This window comes from Lissotriton vulgaris, chromosome 7 (assembly GCF_964263255.1).
Source record: "Lissotriton vulgaris chromosome 7, aLisVul1.2, whole genome shotgun sequence".
NCBI lineage: Eukaryota > Metazoa > Chordata > Amphibia > Caudata > Salamandridae > Lissotriton > Lissotriton vulgaris.
This window is the reverse complement of record NC_141695.1, coordinates 1221404667-1221425491: the sequence shown is the minus strand read 5'-3', so window position 1 is coordinate 1221425491 and position 20825 is coordinate 1221404667. Positions and strand designations below refer to the sequence as shown.

Here is a 20825-nt window from a genome sequence, read left to right as displayed (position 1 = left end):
TTTGGGGCAGATAAAACTGAGAAAACCATTGTAGAAAATTTCTACTGGCCAGGGATATACCAGCAAGTAAAGAAATACTGTAGAGAATGTCCTCTTTGTCAACGACACAGTCGGTATCATCCACCGCGAGCCCCACTGTTACCTCTTCCCATCATCAATGATCCCTTTAGTCGAGTAGGTATGGATATAATTGGTCCCCTGTTACCTTCTCGAAGTGGTTATAGATATGTACTAGTTATGGTAGATTACGCCACCAGATTCCCTGAGGCTATACCACTCCGTCGACATGACACTACTAATATAGCCAAAGCTATGATTGGAGTCTTTTCTAGGGTAGGGTTTCCCAAAGAGATCCTAACTGACCAGGGAACTCCTTTTGTCTCCAAACTGATGCAAAATATATGCAAACAACTAGGGATTAAACAAATCAGAACAGCTGCCTACCATCCACAAACGGATGGATTGGTGGAAAGATATAATGCTACCATCCAAGCCACTCTTAAGAAGTTGTTGGACTTGGAAACCAGAAGGTGGGAAGATATTTTTCCCTTGGCCCTCTTTGCCATCAGATGCAAAGAGCAAAAGAGTACTGGCTATTCTCCCTTTGAGTTGCTCTATGGACAGAAACCCCGCACCCTCTTAGATATGGCCCGTAAGCAGTGGGAAACCGAACGGGATCATACCAAACCCATACCTGAGTATGTGTCAAATTTAAAAACACATTTAGGTCAAATACGAGAAATAGTCAGAAACAACTTAGAAGATGCACAAAACGCACAAAAAGTGCAATATGACAAAGGGGCCAAACTGAGAACCTTCCAAGTCGGTGATCTGGTATTGCTTATGATGGCATCATCCGATCAGAAACTGTTAGGACAGTGGCAGGGACCTTACACAGTGCTCCAACAAGTCACCCCTGTAACCTATCGCATAGAAGTAGACAGCAACAAGAGAATTTCGCTGATTTATCATGTGAATCTCTTAAAGAAATGGGAGGGACCGGCTCCAGTAGCTGTTCAAAACATAGATGTTCCGGAACCTCTATTTCAGCAATGCATTGATTCAGAATTGCCTAAACCTTTACATGACAAGTTGCTCGAGGTGTTACAACCTCTTGAGTTTGTTTTCTCTACTACCCCAGAAATTACCAATCTCATCGAGCATGCCATAAAAACACTATCTGGTAAATGAGTTAGATTAAGACCCTATCGTATACCTGAAGCCAGAAGACAAACAATAAGAGAAGAAGTACAAAAGATGTTGCAGATGGGAATCATAGAACCATCTAAGAGCGAATGGAATTCTCCCATTGTACTCGTACCTAAACCGGATGGGTCGATTAGATTTTGCATTGACTTTAGAGAGGTGAACAAGATCTCAGAATTTGACACTTACCCACTCCCTGGAGTGGATGAAATGGTAGAAAGAATAGGGAAAGCAAAATACATCAGTACCCTTGATCTGTGTAAAGGCTAATGGCAGATACCTTTAAAAGAAGAGGACAAAGAAAAAACAGCCTTTTCCACACCCGACGGATTGTACCAATTTAGGATGTTGCCTTTTGGTCTACATGGGGCTCCAGCAACATTCCAAAGAGCCATGAATACAATCCTAAGGCCCTATGATGATTTTGATGGGGCCTACATAGATGACATTGTAATATACAGTGACACCTGGGAACAACACCTAAGACATCTCACCACTATCGTGCAAACCTTAGGTATGCATGGTTTAAAAATCAACCCAGCCAAGAGTCATTTGGCAGCACAAACAGTCAAATATCTAGGTTATTTATTGCGTGAAGGTGTTATAAGACCGCAGCCGTCGAAACTGTCGGCTATTTCCAACATACCATTTCCCAAAACAAAAAAAGATTTGAGAGCATTTTTGGGGCTATTAGGTTACTATAGAAGATTCATCCCTCAGTTTTCCCAGATGGCAGCTCCCCTGACTGATCTTCTACAGAAGAACTGTAAAACAGAACAGTTGTTACAATACCCCTCTAGTAAAGTGCGACATTCCTTTGAGGCTCTTAAACATTCTCTAACATCAGAAACTGTCCTAATTAGTCCAGACTATTCTCGTCCCTTTATCCTACAAACAGACGCATCTGATCAGGGGTTAGGTGCGGTCCTTTCTCAAGAAACGACTGAGAAACCTATTCTGTACATTAGTCGTAAACCTTTCCCACGAGAAAAAAATCACGCGACTATTGAGAAAGAAGCCCTCGCCATCAAATGGGCAATAGAAACCTTGCGGTATTACTTGGAAGGAAGAGAATTCACTCTCTTCACAGACCATGCACCATTAGAGTGGTTAGCTAGGAATAAAGGCCACAACGAGAGAGTGTTGAGATGGTTTCTATCCTTGCAGCCATATAGATTTCACACTCGACATAGGAAAGGGCGAGAACAAGGGAATGCAGACTATCTATCAAGATATCCACAAGAAGCACAAAACCCTAGAAGAAAGACAGCAAGGGAAAGGGGATGTGAGAAAGTACCTGAGCGGAGCGAGTTTCCATCTCGTTATTCGAGACCACAAGTTCCAGATTCCTCTCTTCTAACCTCACAGGAACGCAATAGAAACAACCCGGAAGTTCCGCCTCCGCGACCTGGAAGTGGAATCGGGGGACCAATAAGAGAAGAGCAGAACAACCGTGAAGTCGAGGGAGAACGCGGAAGAGAGACCACGAGGGAGTACGAAGACGCGGGACCCGACTGGAAGAGAGAAGACGCGGGACCCGACTGGAGGAGAGAAGACGCGGGACCCGACCTGAGGAAAGGAGAAGACGTGGGACCCGACTGGAGGAGAGAAGACGCGGGACCCGACCTGAGGAAAGGAGAAGACGCGGGACCCGATTGGAGGAGAGAAGACGCGGGACCCGACCTGAGGAAAGGAGTAGACGCGGGACCCGGTACCAAGAACAGCTGGACATCCGACAACCTCGAGGAAGAAGAGGAAGCCTGGTCCGAAGGCTGGTGGTGTCCGGAGGTGGCTGGGGAGCGGCCGTGACTCAGGAGAGTTACGGCGGAGCCAGGTTAGTGTCAGGGTCCTGGGAGCAGTTGGGAGAGGGTGGGAAAAGAGTGGGAAATCAAGGCAGTTACGTGTAACAGAGGGTTGTGAAATTCAGGATAACTCTTTTGTGACTAAACACGCTTACTGTTGGATTGACTATATGTGGGCACCGTTTTTCTGAACACAGACGTTAACGTTCATAAGGAAAGATACAAGGCGATTAGCTACACCTATATTTCCTTCTTTCCTTTCTATTTTCACCCTGGGCTATCCTTGCCTTATCGTAATCTGGGCTATTGGAACTATTCTAGTGGCACTTTAAAACCCTAGTGCACCACGGTGAGGTGATGGTGACTACAACCTTGAACTAGTTCCAACTTATTCTGACGGCTCCTTTGTCATTTCTTTATCCCCCTATGAGCCTCCGGGGTGACCATCACGGTCAAGGACATCCAGAAGGAAGAAACACACCCCTATCATCGGACCATTCCAGTTCACGGGACACCTCGGATGAAGAAGAAAAGCAACCAATAACCATAACTCAACAACCTACATCTACTACTTTTGTTAATAAACCTTCTTTTCAACCTATACTTAAGCCTCCACACCTGTTTATCAACCCTGCCCTCCCACATACCTTTTTATTGAAAACGCCCGTCTCTCTATTCTCTGCATCTTGGTGAAAGTAATCTGCACACTGACTGAGTAAAATAACTGTCTATTGTTTCACACGACTCTAGAGATTGACTCTTATTCTAAGGAGCAAAGTTGTCATGTTTATGCGGTTGTTGGAAAACTGAATCCCTTCTTGTCTGTACCAGGGAAGCTGATCACTTCCTATTCAGTCAAGAAAGTTTCCAGTGACCTCTGAGCTAGTTGGTAACAAACCCAATTAAGTTTAGCATAGTCAGTAGAGACCTGGAAGACCGCACTTCTACGTCTATACTACTGTTTATGTTATTCCAATGCGCAGGGCCGATAGGGAAAATAGGAACTACACTACAGTATGACAACTGTAACAAACTGCTGCTCCTGCATGTTAGGCCTGTCAAGGTTATGGGTGGAGGTAGGCCGGATAAGCACATTCCAGGAGGCGTTGTGCGAACCCTCCTGAGACAGGCAGAAGAGAGTTACCCTCATCGACCTTGCTATAATGAGCTAAGCTAAACTGAAGCTTCTTTGTATGCCATATATGGTCTTTCCTTCTCAGCAACCTGTACCAACTTGTATTTTTCCTTTCTAGGTAACGGTTTCGAAATGTAACAGTATATATGTGATCTCTTGATAATGTGCCAGCAGTCTTCTCGGCGGACCTCGAGGGGTTCGGTCACGAGAAGCTCCTCTGGCAGAGTTGTTTTATAATAAATGATTGTACTTTCCTTCACAGCCAACTGACTGGTTATTGGTAATTGGTATTGGGGGCTATCAGTAAGTATAGCCCTATATGGTATTATTTATTTTTCGGTACTTCAAATTCAATGCATAGATATTCACAAGACTGCAGAAGGTCAGCATGAATGACTTTCACTGTTAGATTATTACGATGTAGGCATGCAATGCCTCCCCCTTGACCACTAGTTATATTCAACCTAATGATATCAAAGTTGGGAAGCATTGAAAGGTCCAGGATATGAGTGGCTGAGTCATTTAGCCAAGTTTCCGTCCACATTAAAAAGTCAAGATCTTGGACAAGGATGAGATCGGCAATATCTGCAGGGTGTTTAACAGCCAATCCGCAGTGTAGGATTGCACATTTGAGACTAACGGGGATGTCAGTTGATGTGGTAGCGTGGTGGTTACTTTTGTGAGGTTGTTCATGTTTAAAGTTCATGTATTTGGCTTAGGTTCCCTGAAGGAATCAGTGGAGATTGATTCAATTAGATGTGAGTTAGAAGGGGTGGAAGGAAGTGGCTGATCATAAGACAGAAGTAGAGATTAAATGTCATTCTCAGACAGGGAGGATTTACATCTGGAGGGGCCAGAGGGGTTATTAGGATGCGGAGCGGAGGCCCAACTATAGGATGTGATTCGCCTAGGATAGGGGGGTACGGCACCAGGTACAACCGCAGTAAGGGTGTGAGCGTAGTTTTGTCAAAAAGGGAGCGGCTTAATCTGGAATCAATTGATTGATCCTCAGTGATGTGTGATAGGCTACGAATATAAGCCTTAAATTGTTGAAGACAGAGTGCAATCTCGTTAAATCGGTCTTCCAATAAGGTTTGTATATGGAGATGTGAGGCTAGGTCCCAGGGACCCAGCGGCTGAGGATAGTTAGTGGACAAAGGTACGATAAGGGCCGGTGGCCAGTGAGTAGGTCCTGAGTCAAGGAATTCTGGGAAATGGAACTGCGTGCTTGGGGGAATGAGTGGGATAGGGGAGAAGGGAACAGACAACAGTTGACCCTTGCCAGCCGGTTTGGCCAGGACGAGATTGCGGGTAGAGCTGGGGGACAGGATCATGGGTAGAATCTGTCCAGCATTGTGAGCAGCAGAACTAGGGGAGTTAGGGAAGTTAGCTCCAGCTAACCTTGTGGTGGGGCATGTATGTTGTAATTTGGCAGCGATTAAGTTAGCATTAGTGGAAGCCATCCTGTATTTAGAGACTATCTTGTCCGTTTCATGGAATCCATTTTGTATTTCGGTCAGCCATTTTGTTTGCCATGTGCTACCATTTGCTTGCCATGTGCTCTGTCCTTTCTTTCTGTTAACTGCTCTTGAAATCTGCCTAGAAACTGACTATATTTGGCATCTTCCACCTTCGCACATGCTCAGTTAAGCTTGCAGCTGTCCTTGCAGCTATCCCCAGTCTGTAACTGTCAGGATGTGTTCACCAGAACAACTGTTAGCTACTCCCACTTGTTGACTGTGCATTTTCTGTATGGCCTTATATGTACCTAAAACCAGCATTTTGTAATTGTACCGCCTTCATTTGATCCCCTGTGTGGGTATAAAAGGACCAAGCTCCTTCCATTCAGTGTGCTACTTCATACACTACAGAAGGGTGTTGTGTGAATGTAGTTCCACCTCATGAGGTTTAATAAACTCTATATTTTCTATTCTAGTTTATGTGCCAACTTCTTCCTATTGGTCTGAGGACTCTGTGCAGAGAAGGGCGAATCCCTTGCACCGGTACGCCTTGCTGAGGCTCACCGCCACATGCAGATTCTCATGATGGCTGTGCATTCGCGGCTCATTAGCAGCGAGCAGTGCGTTGGAATTGTTATTCAGAATAGAGATAGCTAGAGGAGGGCCTATCGGAACGGATGTCAGGTTGGCAGCTAGTTGTATGTATGTATATGTATAGGCATTTATATAGCGCACTACTTACCCGGAGGGTCCCAAGGCGCTTCGACCGCTGCGAAACCCTTCCTGGCTTCCCTGAGAGATGGTCCCTTAATGGGTATCTCCAGGGTGAGACCAGGCATCCCCGGCGGTCTGATGGGGCCGTTAGTGAAGATGAGGCAAGCTAATGCCCAGAGTTGCCGAGTGTGATCGCTGATCAGAGTGGGCACCGAGGCGAGGGAATTATCGAGTCCGCTGACCCTGGTCCAGAAACCTGCCGCGCCGGGAATCGAACCCTGGTCCCGGGCCGTCCTCTGCTCTCGGGTCTGCCGCCTCGAACCAGTGAGCCACACTGAGAACAGGTGGGAGATATAATTTGTACAGTATGGGGAACCCCAGCATTCACAACATGCAGTGTTGTAGAATTATCATCCTGAAAAGAGGAAGCTAGAAGGAGGCCAGTCAGAACAGATGTCAGGTTGGCCACAGGTGGTGAAGAGGCGGGAGATAGAATTTGCACAGTATGGGGAACCCTAGCGTTCACAACATGCAATGCGGAGGCATCAATGAGTTGGTGCTATCATCAGAATGCCTACCAGAAATGAATTCCAGCTGGTTCCCACTCTGTGCTAGCAATGATATAACTTCCATGTGTGTATGTAGGTAAGATAAGAAATGCAAACTATGCTCCTGTATATTGTTATCCAGGTTGCATCTTGTTCCTGTATTTCCAAGGTAAACAGGCATTGATTGTCATTGCCACGTGAACTGCATTTTTGTTAAGTTGCAATAGCCCCAGAGAACTTTCCTGACTGCCTTGAAGACAACTCACTGGATTCCCTTCAAGGCCATTCATTTCAGCCTGCAGCACATATAGACAAACAGTAAGAAGGTTTCCAGGGGCCCTAATGCACCCCTCATCCCCTGGCTTTGTCGTAAGAATTGAGAGGCCCCTGTCATTAATTGGTGTGGGAACTAACCCATCAAATCTAAAGGCCCAGGTTCAACTGCACAACCTGCACTAATGATATCCACTCACCTGTGGACAAGGGTATTCACCATAGAACATCTCTTCCTACTTCTCTTATTAAATAACTATATCACATAGCCACTACTTAACTTTGTAAAGAATACAAGGCCTGATTCACAAAGTTAAACCTACACTCTTGCATATGTTTAAGTTTGTTTCAAATTCCCAAAACTGTATTTTAGTCACACGTTTATGAGTGCAGAGACTCCACATTCGGAGTGGAGAACTCCTCACATAAAAAAGATAAGACATAACTATCTTTTTATGTGCTGAGTTCTCTGCCCTGACTGTGGAGCCCTACCACGTGTACAATTATGAATAAAGTGCATTTTTGTGAACTTCAAATAAGCGTAAACTTACACAAGATGTGCTTGTTTACCTTTTTGAAACAGGGCCAAGTTATATAAACCCTTACATACTACAGTCTATAAGTTAATGTAAATACATTACATCCAAAGTAAAAACAGGAAGCAACTGTGGACCAAAAGCTGTGATGAGGAATCCAAGTGAGAAGCAGCAAAGCCCTTGAAGAAGGCTCCCATAGTAAAACAGATGCAAATGGCTCAAAAGAAAACTGTCATTAGCGTTGTGCTGATGATTTATTAAAGAAGAACACACAAGGTATCCGTATGACATCCATGGTTTCAGCTGTGAGGAAACTGATGTGTGGGAAGGGTAGTGGGAATCACTAATTTCGGCCAGTGTGCTTGCATCTGTGTCCTGTGCACATGAGATATTTCTCTGCAATAGGGAACATCATGCAGGCTCAGGAATACAGAATATAAATCCATGTTTTACCCCCTAACAGTTTGTATACCAAGCACAAATCTGCATATATTTGCCAACTGTGGGGCAGGTGGTATATAGGTGCAGTAGCTTTGGGGAAATATCTGGGTCAGTGGTGGCAGGTGGGTGGCTGGATGGGAGAATGGAGAGCAGGATATGAGTCATCTTGTGGGAGATGTGTCTGCACTGCCCAACCTGTCCTGCCTTCAAATCGGAGCCTTGTTAGCATGAGGTTTCTGTTCTCAGCCCTCGGCTGTTCCTTCAGACTGGGAAGGGTGGCATTGGCACAGCCTGCAGGGTGTAGATAGTCTTGTGTCAGCATGGGCTCTGCCACTGCACGTGACTGTTTCCAGCTTGATTCAGGAAGTGGGCTCATGGGAGGGAAGACATTGCTCATCCCTGGGCTTTGGCAGTACCTGGGAATGTTGCTGCAGGGGGTGGAGGGTGAGGTGCGGGGATATCTGAGACAAAGGAGCATGGGTGTTGATTCATCAAAATGCCAGGGACAGCAGAAGTTACACCACATACCCTTTGCTCCTAATGAAATCACAGGAAGTGACATTATATGACCCTTGACCCTGATTATTTCCAGGAAGGCATGCCATGTGATGCTAACATCACAACACATGACATTGTGGAAGTGCCATTATAAGCGGATTATTAGTTTAACAGAATAACAAAGATAAATGTCTATTTTAGATGCCACCTATATTCATGGTGCTGATGGCTTGATCTATCTTTGAAAGTCCTGGGGCCTCATTTATGAAAAGTGACGCATCGCTGCTTGAAAACAGCGATGCGTCACTTTTCACTGCGCACTCCTTGCGACACCAATGATGTGTCATATTTAATGTATGATGCATCATGTCGCAAGGACTTACAGATACGTCAGTATTTCTGACGCATCTGTAAGCGCAAAAGTGACGCATTGCTGGAGTGTGTCACAAAAGTGACGCAACTCCAGCAATGCGTCCTTTCACATGGGGAAAGCCCCATGTGAAAGGGCTTGCGTCAGTCTTACGCCTGCTGTGAGGCAGGTGCAAGATTTTGACGCAACAGCATCCTAAAAGTGACGCAGTGAAATCTCATAGATTTCACTGCGTCACTATTACGAGGCTTTTTGAGGGGGAACGCCCCCTCTGCATACATTATACCTGACGCAGGTATAATGTGGCGCAGGGGTTTAAAAAGTGACGCTCTACCTAGATGCGTCACTTTTTAAATATGGCGCAACAAGGCGCATTTTGTACGCCGCTGGTGCGTCACAAAAAGTGACGCACCGGCGGCGCAAAACTGACGCACGGCCTCATAAATGAGGCCCCTGGGGCGTGATTCTTGCCCTACCTTAGAGTGAGCGAGGAAAGTGAGTAATGCAGATAGTTTCCAGCAGGCTTCTCTCTCTGAGAAAATTTTGAAAAGTATAGGGGAATTCAAGCTTTTTAAAGAACAATTTCCACATAGGTTTGCTAAAATGCCGTAGGTGCAGAAAGAGCCCAAACAAAATATTCAAATTCTTTCATGTTGGGCAAATCCAAAATATGGTATGGGAGCAATCTATAAGTAAAAAAATACCTCCATTATGCCCAGGCCTGCATTTTGTCATAGATGCCCCATATTCAATGAGTGCCCCCTTATATCAAAAATAACATAAAATATGCCAGTGTTAAAATTATGTAATGTATGCCGTCTATATACCATAGATAACCCTTATGTAAAACATGTCCTCAGCATGTCAGAACCAGCTTTTGTCACCCTTCCATATGTCAGGTTGTCCCCCATTATGCCAAAAGTCCCCTCAGTGTGCTAGTACCAGCATTATGCAACTGATGTACATATGCCAAGCATTTCCTCAAGTATGCTCGTACTTTTCAATGGATGCCCCATGTGCCATTAATTATTTCTAGTACAAGCAATCTTGCCATTGGTGCCCTTTATACCAATAATTACCCAACAGTGTGCCAGTGGAAGCATTTTGTCGTGGGTGTCTGCCACACTACGAATTGCTGCAAGTGTGCCAGGAACAGTATGTTGCCTTGGGGGTCTCTATAAGATAAAGGGAGTACCTTCGGTATGCATTGTCTCCCACACTCATTCACACGTTCATACTCATTCTCTCACTTACACTGATTCATTCTCACTCACCCTCTCTTACATTCCTTTACCCTCATTTTTATTCATGCTCACTCACTTGTACTACATTGAGCGGCGCCACCCGCGCCTAGAGGCGTGGCGCCCTTAGTGGCATCCGGGGGCAGAGCCAGCAGGGAAGTTTTAAAAAGTGGTAGCCAATCAGGGCAGGGAAGAGCCAGCATGCGACGTCAGGGAGGCAGGGCTGACCGTCCCTCCCCCGAGGGTACAAAGCCCCGGGGGAGGCTGAACTAATCCTCTTTGTCCTCTTCCAGCTCCGGCGGCAGCAGACCAGCAGAAGAATTAAGGTGGTAGCTGGGTTACTGCACGTGGAGGAAAGGAGAGGGCCTCACAGCGTAGTCATTAGGCGAGTGTTAGTATATGTCTGTATGTTGGTTACGAAGAACGCTCACCGAGCACCAGCAGCGGTACACGGTCAGTAGTGCGAGATTATTTAGCCCTAATCGATTTTTTCTGTTTTCCTTCCCTTCGAGGACACGCTTCACAGAAGGGAATACAGTCATGGAGAGTCCGGCCAGCGAACTTCAGAAGATGTCCACAGCGGGGACAGCAATGACAAAGGGTATGAAAACTGCAGGCGTTAAACACAGGGATCGTTACAGTTAGTGGGTTAAGAACCACGCATTAATTTAAATTTAGTAGTCATGCACTTTCGCTTTGTTAGATTTAATTGTTGGAGCGTTTTTTCATGAGCACTAGTTACAATACACCATGCTGGTTTTACGTTTTGGCAAATTTTATAAAGCGCGAGTTCGACTGACCCAAAGGTATTGAAGCGCTTCGCAAGAGTGACAGTAACATTACATAAGGTCAGGTCAAATCCGTTTCCAGAGCACGGAATGGTGAGCACACGAATGCGCAGGGCGGAGGCGCTCTAGGATTGAAAAAATAGCGTAAAATGAACAAGATTTTGATTTATACGGCAATATTTTTCACGTTTACACACAATGAATAAAAATGACTGTGGCCCGTGAAAAAGGATGCATCTGGTAGCACGTACTTTAGAACCGATCATAACTTACGCAGTCTGTGTCCACCAGGGGTCGCTATTAAACTATCTACCTTTTGAGACGAAATTGTTAAGCTTGATACCCGGTCTTATATGGATAGGTACAGCAATGCTAATTTTGTGAATACCCTGCAAAGCCTTTGTCTCCTTATTGGATATTTCTTCGCCAGTACCCTCGGGGGCCAGGAGCTATATATCGACTTGTCATGACATGTGGTCCTCGAACAGAATAAGCTCTGTCGCGAGGGACCTTACCTTTGTGCGTTAAATACCCTTCGAAGAAGGCAGGCATGTTAAAAAATGTTACTTGTCAGCAATGGCCACGTGTCCTACCTACAGGGCCGAGTATGGCTAACACACCGATAAATGAATTAAGCTGCTTCGGGTGCTGCCTAGCTTTGAATTGCCGGCCACATGGTTGCTACTAATGGAACACCCCACCCACCCAGCAGCTGTGATATTCAGTGTCTCTTGCAGTTCAGGGCATAACCAACATCTGTTGGTAGTAAGTGCCGGTGGCCGTGTGTGACCTGAAATAGACGATGGCTGTGGAATTTAAAACCCGGGGGTTAGATAAGGGCAGGCTTCCTCCCGTGCTTTAGGTAGCGCACCAGTGCCTCTGTGCTATGCAATGACCGAGGGGGAATGTTAGATAGATAGCAGAGGATCGGATCACATGGGCCCACCAGTCACGGCTGATGTCACAGGGGAAACGACAATAAAACAATTTTGAAACAATCGTTAAACTACTTGATGCAAAGCGGCAATTGTGACCGTTTGCTTTAAACTTTGGGCTGGGATAGCAACCAGTCTCATCTTAAGCATTTTGGGGGCCTTGGGCAAGAATTATATTCGGGCTCCTATTTGGAGAAACTATCATCATAGTCAGAGCTGCCAAAGCAACGCTTTGTTACTCTTCGTCCTAAAGTAACCAAAGGACGAATATTTCTGGTTATGCCGGTTTTAGGCAAAGTGTTCTTTTTTGTTTACAACTTGCATCCTTAGTGTTAACTATCAACAACTTAATTTACGTCTCGAGCTGAACTGTCGCGGTTTTCTTCTATTGTGTGCTTCAAAAAGGTTTTTTAAAAGGTATACGCTAGTGGTGCACGTACAGCTCACTCTTGACTATTTCAGGAGAAGCTTATTATTGTGGAGAGCTTCAAATGCTTCAGCTATAATTATGTTGCCCTAGAGCAGCGAAGCACACACATAATTTTTCAGTCACGTAACTAGATGCACAAGCATGCATGAAATTAAAGCTACAGAACTTGGGCTGTTGCGCCTAAGTGCAGGTCCATGCAAGAAGACACATTTAGTATTGGGCTCAGTCGGAGGAGGCACGGCTGCTTGCCTCTGAATCGTAATTCAATTATTTCTTGTCATGACTCACACGCAGCCGGACCAAACCTAGTTATCTTTCCGGCTCTCTACAGCGTGTGGGAAAGGGCATGTTAGAATTTAAAACCCGGAAGTATTACCCTTCTCAGCGCGACACCGGCAAGACGTAATAAAGAAGAGAACTCCATAAGCAAGAGTGAAGCGCACATCACGCTAAGGATTTACAAATGAGATAAACAACCCACTACAGGTTTCAATTGAAGTGACCTAAATACATGCGCTAAGATTTCCCATGAATGCCGAATAGCCTAAGATTTGCAGTGCATATTTAATGTTTTCTCAAGATGCGCAGCAATTTGTTGATTACTTCTGCAGCTCCCAGTCTAGTGTCACGAGCTTAATTGTGATGCATACATGGTGCGCTTGCGGCCCGCTACTGGGTCTGGGTGCGTGGAAGGGCATATTTGTTTCTTTGGCCACCATTTGTACTGTTAGCCTTATTGACTTACCCGTAATCTATCCTCCTTCATGAACCCCTACTATGTAAAGCGCTCTGATATCTGCAAAGATCTTGTCCGCGCTATATAAAACTCTCAAGATAAAATAAAATAAATAAATACAGTCCGATCTCTCTCCACCGAGCTCCAGGAGCAATTTACTCCGGTTCGCACAACCACTCCCCACCCGGGCAAGAAGGCAGAAGGTGGCGTAATTTCTTGCAGCAGAAATGGGGATACTCCAAATAGGGACGGATTTACTTGAATTTTCCCCTGAGAAGGGGGTTTAGTATGTGCACCGGGCTGGCAGGAGGGGAGGGACTGGCCTGCTGGTGGTCCCGGACCTTTCGGCCCTACCCCGGGATACCTATAAAATGAATTTTTTGGGGGAGTTACCGAGTGGTAGGTAACTCTGCCAGGGATGGACCGCGCTGCGGGGCCCTGGAAGTTATTAATATGGATAAGGTAAGGGGCCTGCTGGCACTTGCCATGAACCTTTGAAATGTTCCTCAGTAGAGGAAGGCCGTGACGCTGATGTATTGTCTACACAATCGGTGAACTGTTTATCTGCCTTGTCTCCTACTTTCAAACATAATTTTGAAAACAGAGGTATGTGTTTTAGGTCAGGGCCGTCCCCCCTTAATGGCACCCTTTGCGCTAGGAAGATCTACATTGCCAGACAAGACAGGTTGGCTCCTAGTATATAGTATGGACGTGTGGTGTTCATTCTAAACCTCGCTTATCACGGTGGAATTGCACAGCTAAGTCACCACTATGAATATACTCCGGGGAAATTTCGGGACGGCATACGGCATGCCACTCGCATCACCTTTATCTTTTTCCAACAGTCCTAATGTCGTAGTTTGGGTCGCTAGAAAGTGAATTGACACACAAGGTAATTATGGTTCCTTGTATGAGTAATTCTGTGGGCTAAAAGCCCCTCCCTAGATCCATTGCTAGTTGCGTTAAGGAGCAACAGCGTCGGTAAAGCCAGTAGGTTGACCTAGTACTAGCCGAGGAAATTGTTAAGGCGGGAATACGCCATTCAATTATATTGCTTCTTAAAAATAGTAGCAATTGTATAGAATTCTGCTCGAACGGTACAAGTGTTCCAGGCAGGGGAACGTGGAACACTAAGGTAGTTCTTCCGTTATACCAGGAGTATATGATTCTCACTTGGAAAGATAAGAGTGACTAATTGAGTTACTACTGCCTAAAGAGATCAATCAATCAATCAAATACACTTATAAAGCGCGCTACATACCCGTAGGGTCTCAAGGCGCTGGGGGGGGGGGGGGGTGCCGCTACTGCTCGAACAGCCAGGTCTTCAGCTTCTTCCTGAAGGAGAGGTGGTCTTGGGTCAGGCGCAGGTCGGACGGGAGGGAGTTCCAGGTCTTGGCGGCCAGGTAGGAGAAGGACCTTCCTCCTGTAGTCGCTCTTCGGATGCGGGGGACGGCGGCGACGGCGTGGTTGGCTGATCGGAGGTGGCGTTTGGGAGCGTAGAAGTTGACTCGGCTGTTGAGGTAGCTCGGGCCTTGGTCGTGTAGGGCTTTGTGTGCGTGGGTGAGGAGGCGGAAGGTGATTCTTTTGTTGACGGGGAGCCAGTGAAGGTCTCTCAGATGTCCGGAGATGTGGCTGGAACGTGGGATGTCGAGGATGAGTCTGGCTGAGGCGTTTTGGATCCGCTGGAGTCTCTTCTGGAGCTTGACGGTGGTCCCGGCGTAGAGGGCGTTGCCGTAGTCCAGTCGGCTGGTGACGAGGGCCTGGGTGACGGTCTTCCTGGTCTCTGTGGGGATCCACCAGAAGATCTTCCGTAGCATGCGTAGGATGTGGAAGCACGCCGAGGAGACGCTGTTGACTTGCCTGGTCATGGAGAGGGAGGAGTCCAGGGTGAAGCCCAGGTTTCGTGCATGGTCTGTCGGTTTGGGTGCGGTGCCCAGGGCGGGAGGCCACCAGGAGTCGTCCCAGGCGGAGGGTGAGGAGCCCAGGATGAGGACCTCCGTCTTGTCCGAGTTCAGTTTCAGGCGGCTGGTCGTCATCCACTCGGCTACCTCTTTCATCCCTTCGTGCAGGTTGGCTCTGGCGGCGGCGGGGTCGTTGGTCAGGGAGAGGATCAGCTGGGTGTCGTCGGCGTAGGAGATTATGCTGAGGTGGTGTTTGCGTACGATGGCCGCGAGGGGGCTCATGTAGACGTTGAAGAGGGTGGGGCTCAGGGATGATCCTTGGGGGACGCCGCAGATGACTTTGGAGGCTTCTGACTTGTACGGTGGTAGGCGGACTCTCTGTGTTCTTCCGTCCAGGAAGGAGATGATCCATTCCAGCGCCTTGTCCTGGATTCCGATGTTGCTGAGGCGCCGTACTAGGGTGCGGTGGCAGACCGTGTCGAATGCCGCGGAGAGGTCTAGGAGGATGAGGGCCGCTGTTTCTCCATTGTCCATCAGGGCTCGGATGTCATCGGTGGCGGCGATGAGGGCGGTCTCGGTGCTGTGTTTGGCTCGGAAGCCGGACTGTGAGGGGTCGAGGGATCCGTTCGTCTCGAGGAAGGCGGCCATCTGCTTGTTGACGGTCTTCTCGATGACTTTGGCTGGAAACGGGAGAAGCGAGATGGGGCGGTAATTCTTGAGGTCGGTGGGGTCCGCTGTTGGTTTCTTGAGTAGAGCGCTGAGTTCGGCGTGTTTCCAGCTTTCAGGGAAGATGGCGGTGTCGAAGGAGATGTTGATGGTGTCTCGCAGGTGGGGTGCGATGACAGCGTTGGCCTTGTTGAAGACGTGGTGAGGGCAGGGGTCGGTCGGTGATCCGGAGTGGATGGAGTTCATCGTGCGGATGGTGTCTTCGGTGCTGATCGGGGTCCAGGCGTGGAGGGTGGTGGTGGGGGGGGGTGGCTGGTCGGTCGTGGTGTGCGTTGGTTGGTTGTTGAAACTGCTGTGTATGTCCGTGATCTTGTTGTGGAAGTATGAGGCGAGGGAGTTGCAGAGGTCTTGCGATGGGGTGATGTCGTTGTTTCCTGCGCTGGGGTTGGAAAGCTCTTTCACGATGTTGAAGAGTTCCTTGCAGTTGTGTGCGTTGTTGTCCAACCGGTCCTTGAATGCAGTTTTCTTGGCGGCGCGGATCAGCTGGTGGTGTTTCCGGGTGGCAAGTTTGTAGGAGGTTCTGTTGTCCGGTGTCGGTTCCCTTTTCCAGACTTTCTCGAGGGCTCGGCAGTTCTTCTTGGAGCTTTTGAGTTCGTCGGTGAACCATGGGGCCTTCTTGCTGCCGGGTCTGCTGGGCGGGGTCCTCAGCGGGGCGAGTTCGTCCGCGCAGTTGCTGATCCACTTCGTGAGGTTGTCGGCGGCCTGGCTGGGGTTCGCTGAGCTGGCAGGAGGGTGTTGGCTTAGGGAGGTGGCGAGCTGGTCTGCTGTGATCTTGTTCCAGCTTCTGCGGGCGGTCTGTTGCTGGTGTTGGTGGGTCGTCGTTCTCTTGAAGGAGAAGTGGACGCAGCTGTGGTCCGTCCATTGAAGCTCTGTGGCGTGGCTGAAGTCGATGTCTGTGCTGGATGAGAAGACGGCGTCGAGTGTGTGTCCGGCGAGGTGGGTGGGGGTGGACACCAGTTGCTTGAGTCCCAGGTTGGCGAGGTTGTCGAGCAGGGTGCTGGTGTTGCGGTCGTTGTTGTTCTCCAGATGGAAGTTGAGGTCCCCCAGGAGGATGTAGTCAGCGGAGGGGAGGGCGTGCGGGCTGACGAAGTCGGCGATGTCCTCGCTGAATTGCGTGCGTGGTCCCGGGGGTCGGTAGATCAGGGTGCCTCTGAGGGTGGTGTTCGGGTTGGTGTGGATCTGGAAATGCAGGTGTTCGGCGCTGGTCAGGGTGTTGTCGGTGCTGGTCGTGAGACGGATGGTGTTCCTGTGGATGATGGCGATGCCTCCTCCCATCTGGTTGGCGTTTCGGTCCCTCCGGACGATCTTGTAGCCCTCTGGGATAGCGATGGCGATGTCGGGAGCTGAAGAGGCGTTCATCCAGGTCTCCGTGAGGAAGGCAACGTCAGGGGCTGTGGCGTCTAGAAGGTTCCAGAGTTCGATGGCGTGTCTGTGGACGGAGCGGGTGTTGAGCAGGATGCACTTGAGGTGGGAGCTGTTGGTGTTCGACTTGGCGGGTGCTGGTGCGGGGCTGGTCCGGATGCAGGAGAATTTGCAGGCGTGGCAGCTGAAAGGTCCGTGGGTGCGTCTTGGAGTGGCTTGGTGGCATTCTGGGGGTCGGCCGGTGTTGAGAGCGATGAGGGTGGCGGCTGAGTACGTCAGGCGGGTGCGTCGAGGTGCTCGAGGACCAGGGGTCCTGGCGCTGGTCGCGATCCGGTCGCGGACGGGCGCAGACGGGCTTACCTTTGGCGCGCCTTCGGCGCACAATCGGCGCGCCCGCTGCGCGTAACCGCTGCGCGTTCGCACGGTCGCCATTTAAGGCCAAGTGCGCGGGTGGGCGGAGCAGCTGGGAGGCGGGAGCGGGGAGGGTTACAGAAGGCAAAAAAGGGGCGGGGACAAGCGGCGGTGGCGGGAAGGGAGGGCGGGGGGCGGCGAGGTAGGCGGACAACAAGGAAGGAGAGCCAAACACGGGGAAAATGCAAAACAGTGGAACAGGCACAAAGAAACGACAAAACAGGGGAAAAAAGACAGTAAAACCTTAACAAGCACAAAAAACCGTCAAAACAAATGGCAAAAACACTCGCAGCGGCGGCGGCCGGCAAACGAGGCAGCAGCGAGGCAGGGGCAGGCAAGGGGCACACGCAGCAGCTGGTGGCCGTGCGGCGCGGGGGTGTCCCACAAGTGGGTCACACTCACCTGCGTCGCACGGTCGCCATTTAAGGCCAAGTGCGCGGGTGGGCGGAGCAGCTGGGAGGCGGGAGCGGGGAGGGTTACAGAAGGCAAAAAAGGGGCGGGGACAAGCGGCGGTGGCGGGAAGGGAGGGCGGGGGGCGGCGAGGTAGGCGGACAACAAGGAAGGAGAGCCAAACACGGGGAAAATGCAAAACAGTGGAACAGGCACAAAGAAACGACAAAACAGGGGAAAAAAGACAGTAAAACCTTAACAAGCACAAAAAACCGTCAAAACAAATGGCAAAAACACTCGCAGCGGCGGCGGCCGGCAAACGAGGCAGCAGCGAGGCAGGGGCAGGCAAGGGGCACACGCAGCAGCTGGTGGCCGTGCGGCGCGGGGGTGTCCCACAAGTGGGTTCAAGAGATAGATTCAATGCTCAAGCATGACTGTGAAAGGATCGAAAAGCATCACCTGCAGCCTATGGGAAGGGCTGATGGATGGCCCAGTATGCCATCAGCTGTGTATTGTCATGTTTTGGTAAGAGCGGGGGTGATCCGCAAGCACCATGGGTCCAGGGTTCCCAGGATTACATGAACAAGTGTGCGGTGCCGACTGAGAAGGCTGGTAGGTCGGGGGAGGGCGAGCCCGCCAGTAAGCTACTCGCCCTGTGGCGGGGTCCCAGGCAAGAAAAGGGTGTGGACTTCCCCTTTTGGTATGGACTGGCTGCCCATGGAAAAGGGCAAGCAGTCGTTGTGGGACTCTGGGCTGGCGGGAGAGGCGGGACTGACCTGCTGGTGGTCCTGACCACTCCTGCCCTACCCGTATGACGGGGTGTCGGTTTATAAACATTGGAGGGGGTATACCCCGGTATGTTGGTCACCAGTAGTGACAGATTATTTACCTGCGGCTCTGTTGACCGGAGGGCGGTCAACTTAAGGAGAGCAGGCTACAAGGCCCCCTTGGAGAGTGGGGTCTAAATATAATGGCAATCTATAACTTTGAGGTTATCTAATAATATGTGTTGATAAGCAAGTAATTTTGAAGATTTACCTTAAACCTCAATCAAGAGGAATAAAAGATTAATGTCACTGCTTGAAGTTTAAGTTTAATAAATAAAAGACTACGCGGTGAATGACAACAACCTGTTTCATGTCTTTTATGGGAAGGGGGGGCGACTGCACCCGGTAGGCACACTATGAGCGGCGCCACCCGCGCCTAGAGGCGTGGCGCCCTTAGTGGCATCCGGGGGCAGAGCCAGCAGGGAAGTTTTAAAAAGTGGTAGCCAATCAGGGCAGGGAAGAGCCAGCATGCGACGTCAGGGAGGCAGGGCTGACCGTCCCTCCCCCGAGGGTACAAAGCCCCGGGGGAGGCTGAACTAATCCTCTTTGTCCTCTTCCAGCTCCGGCGGCAGCAGACCAGCAGAAGAATTACCCACCCACCCATCCCTGCAACAAGGAAGAGAACGGCGGGGTCCCAGGCAAGAAAAGGGTGTGGACTTCCCCTTTTGGTATGGACTGGCTGCCCATGGAAAAGGGCAAGCAGTCGTTGTGGGACTCTGGGCTGGCGGGAGAGGCGGGACTGACCTGCTGGTGGTCCTGACCACTCCTGCCCTACCCGTATGATGGGGTGTCGGTTTATAAACATTGGAGGGGGTATACCCCGGTATGTTGGTCACCAGTAGTGACAGATTATTTACCTGCGGCTCTGTTGACCGGAGGGCGGTCAACTTAAGGAGAGCAGGCTATTTTGGTTGTGGCCTGCTGGCACAGCCCGAAGGACAAGCAAAAGGCCCCCTTGGAGAGTGGGGTCTAAATATAATGGCAATCTATAACTTTGAGGTTATCTAATAATATGTGTTGATAAGCAAGTAATTTTGAAGATTTACCTTAAACCTCAATCAAGAGGAATAAAAGATTAATGTCACTGCTTGAAGTTTAAGTTTAATAAATAAAAGACTACGCGGTGAATGACAACAACCTGTTTCATGTCTTTTATGGGAAGGGGGGGCGACTGCACCCGGTAGGCACACTATGAACTCTCACTCTTTCTCTCTCATTCATACAGACAGTCAGGGGCAGGATCATGATCTTTTGTGTCAGGATTGTGACACAAATATAGAACAAATTGTTGGGGAGGATTTATTATCCAACAGAAATCAGGATTTGTGATGGGTAATATCCCAAAGTAACACAATGTTACGCTTCTTTGCGTTATTTCGCACCAAGAGGGCATTGAAATAGGTTTGACACAAACCCTTATCTATAAACAGACAGGAACTTGCACCAAAAACGTATTGCTCCTTGAGGCAGGTTTAACAAGGAGAAATATGTTCATTTCTCCCCGTTTCTCCAACCTTGCATGTGTGCTACACTGCACAGCATACATACAAAGTGTGACAAGCCTTAAAGCATTGTTTTGTTCTGGAAGGGACACCTTTCAGTATAAAACCTATGTTTCAGAGAACACTCACCCATGCACTTTGGCACAAGGGTGTGTGTGTTGGAGAGTAAAAAGGCACCATATCTTAATAGATAGGGCACCGTTTTCTCTCACCCTTTGAGGCAAGGCAACGAGCAACCCTGGTGCGGAGTTGCCTTTTGTCAAAGAATAGTAAATCTGGGCCTCAGTCTCACCTAATCTAACTTTACCTGTCAATGACTTTCACTCATTTTCACTCACACTTACATGCTTACACATACAGATGCACTCTCACACACACTCTCCCTTAAGAATACTCTCACTCGCAAGCACTCACGCAACATACATTTAAAACCATTTTGCACTTCCCGCAGCTACCACCAGGGGTCCAAAATCTGCACCATTTTGTATTAAACTAATAGTGAATAATAGAATATTATTAACTAATAATGGGCAGAAAATAAAGAATGTAGGAATTCTTGCCACTGACTTTGTCATGTCTGAGGCCAGGGGTCA

General features: G+C 48.8%; 1 protein-coding gene and 1 long non-coding RNA gene across 2 annotated transcripts in view; one reads left to right on the top strand and one right to left on the bottom strand.

Annotated features, from left to right (window-relative positions):
• The window catches only part of LOC147703282 (uncharacterized), a 303605-nt gene that overhangs the window by 280400 nt on the left and 2380 nt on the right, over nt 1–20825 (bottom strand). The window lies entirely within an intron of this gene.
• LOC147703283 (uncharacterized) lies at nt 10533–19864 on the top strand. Its single transcript, XR_015297569.1, has 2 exons — nt 10533–10825; nt 19291–19864. It is a non-coding gene; the product is annotated as an uncharacterized LOC147703283 (long non-coding RNA).